The sequence below is a fragment of the Panthera uncia genome (genome assembly GCF_023721935.1).
Source record: "Panthera uncia isolate 11264 chromosome D3 unlocalized genomic scaffold, Puncia_PCG_1.0 HiC_scaffold_8, whole genome shotgun sequence".
NCBI classification, from domain to species: domain Eukaryota; kingdom Metazoa; phylum Chordata; class Mammalia; order Carnivora; family Felidae; genus Panthera; species Panthera uncia.
In genome coordinates, this window is record NW_026057586.1 from 6,651,774 (window position 1) to 6,660,957 (window position 9,184).

The following is a 9,184-nucleotide window of genomic DNA, read 5'->3' on the forward strand; positions in this document are numbered from 1 at the left end:
AAATCTGAGTTAATCATGTCAGAAGCTAGTATAAGCAATATGCAGAGCAAAACTAAATAGGGCCATGTGTTTGTGGGAGTCTGGAATTACTTTATATATAAACATGGATTCTTTGGAAGTAGCCCTAAGATTCTATGGGTAATAAGTAAAGAGAGGTGTTTATTTTAAATAATTCTAAGCCATAGCAGTACAATGAGCTCCACAGACACAGTGCCAGGGCAACTGAGAGCCAGTCGAAGACTGGGCGACCTGTGCCTTGCGGGGGAAAGTCATTCAACATGGACTAAGGCGATCCTAAGAAGCTGGGAAGCAAAATGTCATCATATGCATTCTTTGTGCAAACTTGCAGAGCGGAGCACAAGAGGAAGCAGCCAGGTGCTTCAGTCACCTTCTCCGAGTCAGTTAAGAAGTGTTCAGAGAGCTAGAAGACCATGTCTGCTAAAGAGAAAGGAATATTTGAAGATGTGGCAAAGGTGGACAAGGCCCACTATGAAAGAGAATACTGATAATCCCCCTAAAGGGGAAACAAAAAAGGAGTTCAAGGACCCCGGGGCACCCAAGAGGCCTCCGTTGGCCTTTTCCTCATTTTGTTCTGAGCATTGCCCAAAATTCAAAGGAGAACATGCCTACCAATCTAAAGGAAAGCCTGACGTGGCAAAAAATTACAAAAAAAAAAAAAAAAAAAAAAAAAAGTCATCAAGTCTGAAAGAAAGAAGAAGGAAGAAATGAAGAAGAGGAAGATGAAGAGGAAGAGGAGGAGGAGGAGGAAGATGAAGAAAGTGATGATGAACAATCTGGCTTTAGCACAGTTTTTGATCCATAAAACATTTAACCACCCTGTACACAACTCACTCCTTTAAAAAAATTTTTTTTTAACGTTTATTTATTTTTGAGACAGAGAGAGACAGAGCGTGAACAGGGGAGGGGCATAGAGAGAGGGAGACACAGAATCCGAAACAGGCTCCAGGCTCTGAGCTGTCAGCACAGAGCCTGACGCGGGGCTCGAACTCACAGACCGTGAGATCATGACCTGAGCCGAAGTTGGACGCTTAACCGACTGAGCCACCCAGGCGCCCCCAGCTCTCTCCTCTAAAAGAAAAGTTATAACATAAGGCTGTGTAAGATTTGCTTTCAAACTCTCCAGGAGCTTCTTTTGTTAACACTCTACCGAATGTGTCTTTGGGTAGCCCTGGTCTGGTGGTATTTTCCATAGCTGCTCCCTCTGGCCGGTACAGTACGGGGGTTATATATTGGCCTGTGAACTTAAAGCAGGTTCTGGTTGGTGCACGGCGCACATGGGTTCTATAAGGGGATGGCAATTTGTCACCTTCAGTCACCTCTGATGCAGCTTATACAAAATCATTGTTGTTCTTTTAACTGAACACCATTCTGTAATTGCAAAAAAAAAAAGTTGCAGCTGTTTTATTGACATTCTGAATGCTTCTAAGTAATGCAACTTTTATTAAGGTTGTTTTTCAAAAACTATCCTACCTTTTTAAGTCTATTATTATTTTGAATTCTCTTTCACTGACGTATAAGTGATAGAAAACTGTGGGAAAGCATTTGAAAGTCTGAGGCAATTTATATGGTAATTTATGATTTCCAAATACACCCCTAAATATTTTTGTACGTGTTCTATTGTGAGAGAGCAACAACTACTTTACAACTGCTTCTGGAAGAATGTCAATAGCACGCCCTCTCTTTGGAAACAGGCTGAACGAGACGCATGGCAGGACTTTAGGAACACTATACAGAAAATTCGCCCCTCCTATGCCTCACAAGCCTACCATGTACTTTTGCCAAAACCCTGCCGGAAATGAGTCACGACTTTACATCGATTCGCCAGGTTTTTCATGCCATTCTGTAGCGTCATCTCTTGGTCTCTCTTCCTTAGCCTTTTGTCGTTTGTCTTGTATTTCTTCTGCTTCTCTATCTTAATCTCGCTTTTTTACATTACTGTGCCTCATCTAATTTTTCATCTTTTCTCCATTCATGTTGGAAGTGATGCAATGCTCTCCACATGCAAATGCTACTTTGAGAAGGGAAAAAGTAAGTTGACTACAGTTCTGATTAATATACATACACAAGAACGGCAACTATTATTCATGGAGAACAATGTCCTTTTAAGTCCTCACCACTGCCCCCAAACAGCATTATATGATGACAATAAAGGGTGACTTCCAGCGAAGAGAAAGATATAGAACAGCTGGCAGTATGTTTTTCAATTTTCTTCCATGAAAATGACAGTGGATTTTCATTCACTTTCTTCATTAACTGTAACCCTTTTCACTCCGTGGAATAACATGTACTTCAAGAGTCAGTAAGTATGGAAAAAAAGATTAAAAGTAATAATAAAAAAAAAGACAGACTAGGTTTCCTGTTCAGATAATTTTGAAAGCTTTACTCAAATACTACATTAAAAAAAAATAATGAGGGGTGCCTGGGTGGCTCAGCTGGTTGAGCGCCCAACTTCAGCTCAGGTCATGATCTCATGGTTTGTGAGGTCGAGCCCCACATTGTGCTTGCTGCTGTCAGCACGGAGGCTGCTGATCAGAAGATCTTCTGTCCCCCTCTCTCTGCCCCTCCCTTGCTCATGCTCTTTCTATCTCAAAAATAAGTAGACATGTTTAAAAAATAATGATGTGAAACCTGCAATGTATTCATTAGTGTCTATCCATTGAATGTCTCACCTTAATATACATTCCTGGATGGATTATTTGGGTTTGGCCAACATACACAGGGAAACATGTGACAGGCACTTGGTTCATGATGTCTCCAACATGTATTTTAATACTTGTATATGATATACAATACCTGACAAATATGTCATTATATGTTCACTGGAATGTGTTTTGTATCCATAATATGTACATCAGCCTTTGTAGTCGATGTGGATATTTTTTATCCTAGAACTCAGTCATGCTCTATGAACAATGATGTCTTCTGAAAAAAAATATTATGTGTCTATAATTGACGCTGTGTGTTTCTAGTTCATTCATTTTCAATAGTGAATGCTACTCTGTCCTTTGAGTGTAGGAGAACATATTCATTGACTCTCATTCTAATGGACTTTTGGGATATTTTAAGTTCACAAAGGCTGCATGGAGTGTTCTTTTGCCTCCTCACACTGCTGTTGCACAAGTGGAAGCTCCAGAATGTTGACCCTTCCTCTTGTGAAATGGGAAGCATTTAGAGAGTTTTAAATAGAGGAGCGACATGATATGCCATATTGTTTAAAAGACTCATTCTATCTACTAAATTGAGAATAGACTGTAAGTCAGAAGAAAAGAGGCGAAAATAGTTTGGGGGTGATTCTAGTACATGGGGAAGGACATGCAATGGACAGATATCAAAGAGGTAAAATCAATAAAAATTACCAGGGCTATAAGAGAAGGAGGTATGTAATGTAGTTGCAAAATGGTAAAATCTCTGTCATTCTGGGTCCGTGAATTAGTATGAGGAGCAGAGCACATATAGGGGGTAAATTAGTCTGTTTTGTTCATCCACTGGACTTTGAGATTTCTTTCTTTCTTTTTTTTTTTTTCCTTTCTTAATGTGGCATAACCTGGCCTATTCTGACTGAGGTGGTCATGGTTAGTATTGCCAGGATTATTTGGTAGCCAAAGGGGTAGAATTCCTTTAGTATTTAAAATACCAGGTATCTTGGGGCTCCTGGGTGGCTCAGTCAGTTAAGCGTCTGACTCTTGATTTCAGCTCAGGTCATGATCTCAAGGTCAAGAGACTGAGCCCCACGTTGGGCTCTGCATTGAGCATGGAGCCTGCTTAAGATTCTTTCCTTCACCCTCTGCCCCATCCCTGCTTGCAAGTGCATATGAACGTGCTCTCTCTCTCTCTCTCAAAAAAAATCAAATAAATAAAATCTCAGGTGTGTTACTGTAAGGAGTTGTGGTAGGTAGAGTTCTAAGACGACCCTCAAGAGTTACACCTCGCTGTATACTCTTACACAGGTGAAACTCTGCTGCAATCAGGGTTAGCTCTGTGGCAGAGGTAAAGGGGTTTGTTTAGATGTAGTAAGTGCTCCAGATCAGTTGGAGCCATTTCATCTGTTGGTCTTGAGTTAAACAAAGGGAAAGTAACAGGAGTTGGCCTGACTTAATCAAGTGACACCTTTAGAGAGGAACCAGACCCTAAAAGAGACATTCTCCTTCCCACCTGATGGAAACAAAAGTTCATGCTGTGAAGCAGATGGTCTGAGGTCTTTAGGAGCCAAGGGCCCCAGTCCTACAACCACAAAGACCTGAATTCTGCCACAGGCAAGGGGTCTCAGAATTTACGTTAAATGGCAGCTACTTCACTATAAGATCTAAATGGATTAGTGCCATAGGTGTGTGGTGGCACTGAAAAACAAGATGTGACACCAAACACGGAATGTCAAGAGACAAAAATTTAGCCTATTAATGGCCATACTAATTTTGTGTTTGGCCAGTTGTTTGCTTCCTCATTTTCTATTAATGATCTAGTTTATGGCCACTTATTTAGACTAATTAGGCTTTAAATCATATATACTTATATACTTTTATTTTGTATCTACCCAGGCTTGGATTTATATAATTTATTTGGTAGTGGAAATGAATCTAATTGTGCATTATTGTAATTTCTTAAGGACCGAAACACACTACTGATCCTTAAATTGCAAAGCATGTGGTCTTAGTTAACAGCCCGTTGGGGATGATTTGAATATTAAGTTCAATGAATTGTATAATATGTTAAGTAAGGGAGAAGCAAAACAAACAGTTGAGCGAATTGCAATTTTAGCATGTCACACCCTCTACAAAATTGCAATTTCTCACTTGGGGATACTCTGTGGGACACAATACAGTATCTTCAAAGATAACCCTCCCATAATGTTTTAATCCACATGATATAATTAATTTACAGTATCTGAGTTAATAAACTATTTTTGAAAGATAAGCATAGTGCTTTAAACTTTAAAAAACTCTTGCAGTCTGGTAATATCATCTTAAGTTAAAAGATGGTTAAGGCAAGATGGTTCGTGAGTTCGAGCCCCAAATCACACAGCCAGCGCGAAGCCTGCTTGGAACTCTCATTCTCTCCCCTCTCTCTGTTCCTCCCCTGCTTGTGCTTTCTTTCTCTCTCTTTCTCAAAATAAATAAATAACCTTAAAAAAATAAAACAGGGGCACCTGGGTGGCTCAGTCGGTTGAGCGTCTGAGTTCCGCTCAGGTCATGATCTCACAGTTTGTGGGTTCGAGCCTCGCGTCGGGCTCTGTGCTGACAGCTCAGTGCCTGGAGCCTGCTTCAGATTCTGTGTCTCCCTCTCTCTCTCCCCCTCCCCTGCTCACACTCTGTCAACCTCTCTCTCGAAAAATAAATACACATTAAAAAATTTAGAACAAATAAAACAAAAGCAGTATAAATTTCAGTAGTGTACATGTCTATAAAATTGTTAATATTGGCTTTTTGTCACTTCAGCAAGCTGGTAAGAAATTTACCCTGGAAGAGCTTCAATTTTCTCACACCAGTAAGATGAATGAGCCCAATCTCAGCATAATTGTTAGGTAAATGTGTGTAAAGTTGAACATAATTTTACACACTGAACATAAGAGGCTGTTCAACCCCCCTCTAGCTTTGTTTTCCCTCCTTCCTTTCTCTGTTCTTGTCCAAGTCAGGGCACAGGATCATCTGACACGGACAATTCAAACACACGCAGCAAGCCAAATCCTCTATCCGTGGAGTTTCACTGTGCGTCAAAATAGCAGCCATTTTCCACAAATTCTGAAAAAAAAGTCTCCCTACATTTCTAAAGGTAAATATGAAGGCATCATAGTTGCAAAGTTAATTTTATAATAAAAATAGTTATTATCACATCTGACTAATAACTGAGAAACAGGTTATTTGAAAATTGTGACAAAATAGTATGTGTCTCCTCGTTGACAGTTTATCAACCTAAATTAGCCCAGGCAGAATAAGAAGATCACAATGGTTTTATATATCAGGAGAGAGTTTAGTAACACCCATACGTTAATTTGGCAAAGTCTAATTCCTGGAGGCAGAGAACATAGCTACATGTTAATATTTTTCATGAATTTAAGTATTTGGACTATAACAAATAATAGGTTGTTTAAAGGATTTAGATCAGCTCAACCAGCATCTCAAAAATATCCGGACTGCACATTTTCACCTGAGAATTCACTTTGTGAGTGCTCTAATACAGACCTTATCAAAATCTGGCTGTGAAAAAACAATGGAATAAGTGTTAAGAATACGTAACGTGTTTCTCACTGAAGTTCTATTCTTTTGTTAATATGAAAAGAAAACCAAAATGTTTTGTATTCTGGATATGTTACTGACTTCTCGGTAAAATAAATAAATAATCAATCAATCAATAAAATATTTTTTAACTGCATCCATATCAAAATTAGTTGTGTGTCATTCATTTCCAACAACTTCAGGGAACTGGGACATATTAAGGACTAATGCCTGCAGAAAAACATGTAGGCAGAACCCTACTGACAGTTCCAAATGGGAACCAAAGCCTGGCTCCCACTGTCGAGGAAGTGTTGAAATAGGGGGTATTAAAGCTATTATAGCAACTAAAGGAAAGCAATGTCTGTCTGGATTTGAGTAGTGACTTTCGGAAAGGGGGTATGTTCTGAGGATGAATTGATCTTTGGATAGTCTAAGAAAGAAAGGGTAGGAGAATCTGTGAACTCAGTTTATTGTTAAAACAATGTTAAATCACATTTTATATATTAAAAACAGGAAGAAAGATAAATACAGCAAATGGCACCGGGGAGATGAGTTGTGAAGTCGAAGCTAAACACACAATATTACCCCGCTACTACTTCCTTCTCTATAACTTTATGTTCTTCTGGCTCTTTGGAGAGACTCAGTGGGCACTAGTCAGTCACTGGCCACTGGAGAGCTCATGTCAATCCACCGCTGTGGTTTCAAACAAGCAAAATTTCAAAACCTATGAACATGCCCCTTATGTAATTTAGTAGAACTTTAAAGTTCTAGGATATGGTTAAGATGTTGAATCCTATCTTACTAGAATGGAATTTTCCTGACTTAACAAAGACTGATCCCCAATTTTCAAAAAGTGGGCAAAACATTTAAGAGACACGTCATCAAAACCACGTATGAGTGTAATAAGCCCATGAAATGTATCTTACTTCTTTAGTCATAAGGCAAAGGCACATTAAATCACAATGTGACATAAATATTCACATAGTCGAGAATAGTCAACATTGAAGACTGGCAAATCAAGTGTTCGTGTGGATACTGGATGACTAAAAGTCTCAAAAGTTTCTCATGGGAATGCAAAATAGTATAATTACTTTAAAAATCTTTGTGCCCATGTTTATAAAGATACAATTCCCGTAAGATCCAGCAGTTTTACTCCTAGATAATTACTGAAGAATAAAAAATGTATATGTTCACACAAAGTCACATACTCAAATATTTTTGCAGCATTACTTAAGGCAGCCAAAAATAAAAAGAGAATTAAAAAGTCAACTAATACCATCAATAAGTCAATAGCTTCACAACAAAAATAAATTCTAGAAAAAGTAAAATTCTCGAAAATATGAAATGATGCTGACAGAAAGCACCAGAGACGGTGCTAGGGTGGGACAGGTGACTGGCTGCCCAGGTGCACAGGGGACTTCTTAAGTGACCGAAATATTGTCTTCTGATGGCAGCCTCGTCTGATTGTATATTTCAAACGGTTGACTTCTATTTTATGTCAAATCTAAAAATAATAATAGGGCAAAATTGTACAGGCTAAAATCAACATGCAGTAACACCTTACAGAGAAAATTAAACTGTTCTCTTATGTACTTATTATTTCTAATCAGTAGGTTAATAGAAAAGTCCACTTCTAGTTTATTCATGCTCATTTCCCTCTTATCATCACTTTAAGGATTATGACCACTAATAAATCCCTATCCAAAGTGCTATTCCGATCTAGACCCTAGGCTAACTTCCATTAATCAGAGGCCCTTTGAAGTGCAGAAAAAGAAACTAGTTTAAAAGCCACTCACCAAACACCTGAAACATGGATCAGTTTAAGGTTAACATGCTGGGTGTAGCTTTAACAAAACGTTATAAGCATGGAAATTGTTACAAGTGACTCTCAAGCCTTCTTTCCCCAATTACACCTACCCTACTGCAACACCATACAAATTACGTAACTGTGATTATAACTCTATACAAATGTACACACACACAGATGTGTAAGTGTGCAATGTAAATGTACCTTATCTGTATGAGGCGGTGATGGTGACGGTAAACTCACTTCTTACACCTCCATGTGACCCTCTGTAGACAAAAACAATTCTCCAATGTGACCACAGGGACACGGTGTCCCTCAAAAGACAGAGAGAAGGTTGTACAGCGAGTCCAGGAACAAATAAAACACAACGGACACACTGAGCAGGGACCTAAATTCCATCTTTGAAGTCACATCTTAATGCGGACACCACACTTGGGTTTTGGTTCCCCAAGAAAAGCAGCAGAGTGACAAGATCACTAGCTATCAAGAATGAAAGAGAACTATTAGTGATCATGCAGGAGGGAGCCTTGGACCCACAGGTGGCCCTTCTTTTGACAGAGCTATTAATAAGTCAGTGCACAGAAAGAGGCAATCCTGAACTTGAGTTTAGAGGTAAATCACAGAAAGAGATGAACTGCGACACAAAACTAAGTGGCAGGAATATTTTTGCTGTGGCTCCAAGAAAGTAATTATACTTTGGAGAGCCTCCAGGGTTTCGAGGGGTGGTGAGATCTAATATTCAGTTTTAGCTGACACTGTCGTTTGCTCATTGTTGTTAACCACCTGTGGGAGATCATGAGAAGACATTTACGTTCAAATTCAAGTTGATATAAGAAAGAGATAGCGAGCGCCTTCCATGACAGATGCGATAAAAGTGACACTGAGAATCAAGGTGAAGACAAAATTCCTATCCGGAATCATCTTTAAGAACATGAACCTCCTTAACTGTGGAGATATAATGAGCAGGATGTGATTTAGAAGGCTTGCATTAGGATATGTTTTTGAAGTACTGTAGTAATCATGGACAGAGATACAGTTTTCATTGAACTCTTGGTAACACTAAGCACCTTTTCAGTAGCAAGTAATCATTAAAGTCCGCAAAGCACTTACTGATGTGGCTCTTATGACAAACAAAATCATTTACATT

The 9,184-nt window shown here is 39.0% G+C and overlaps 1 pseudogene; it reads left to right on the forward strand.

The window, feature by feature from the left end:
* The first annotated feature begins 278 nt into the window (after positions 1-278).
* On the forward strand, positions 279-823 carry LOC125914704 (high mobility group protein B1-like; annotated as a pseudogene).
* The last annotated feature ends 8,361 nt before the right edge of the window (positions 824-9,184 follow it).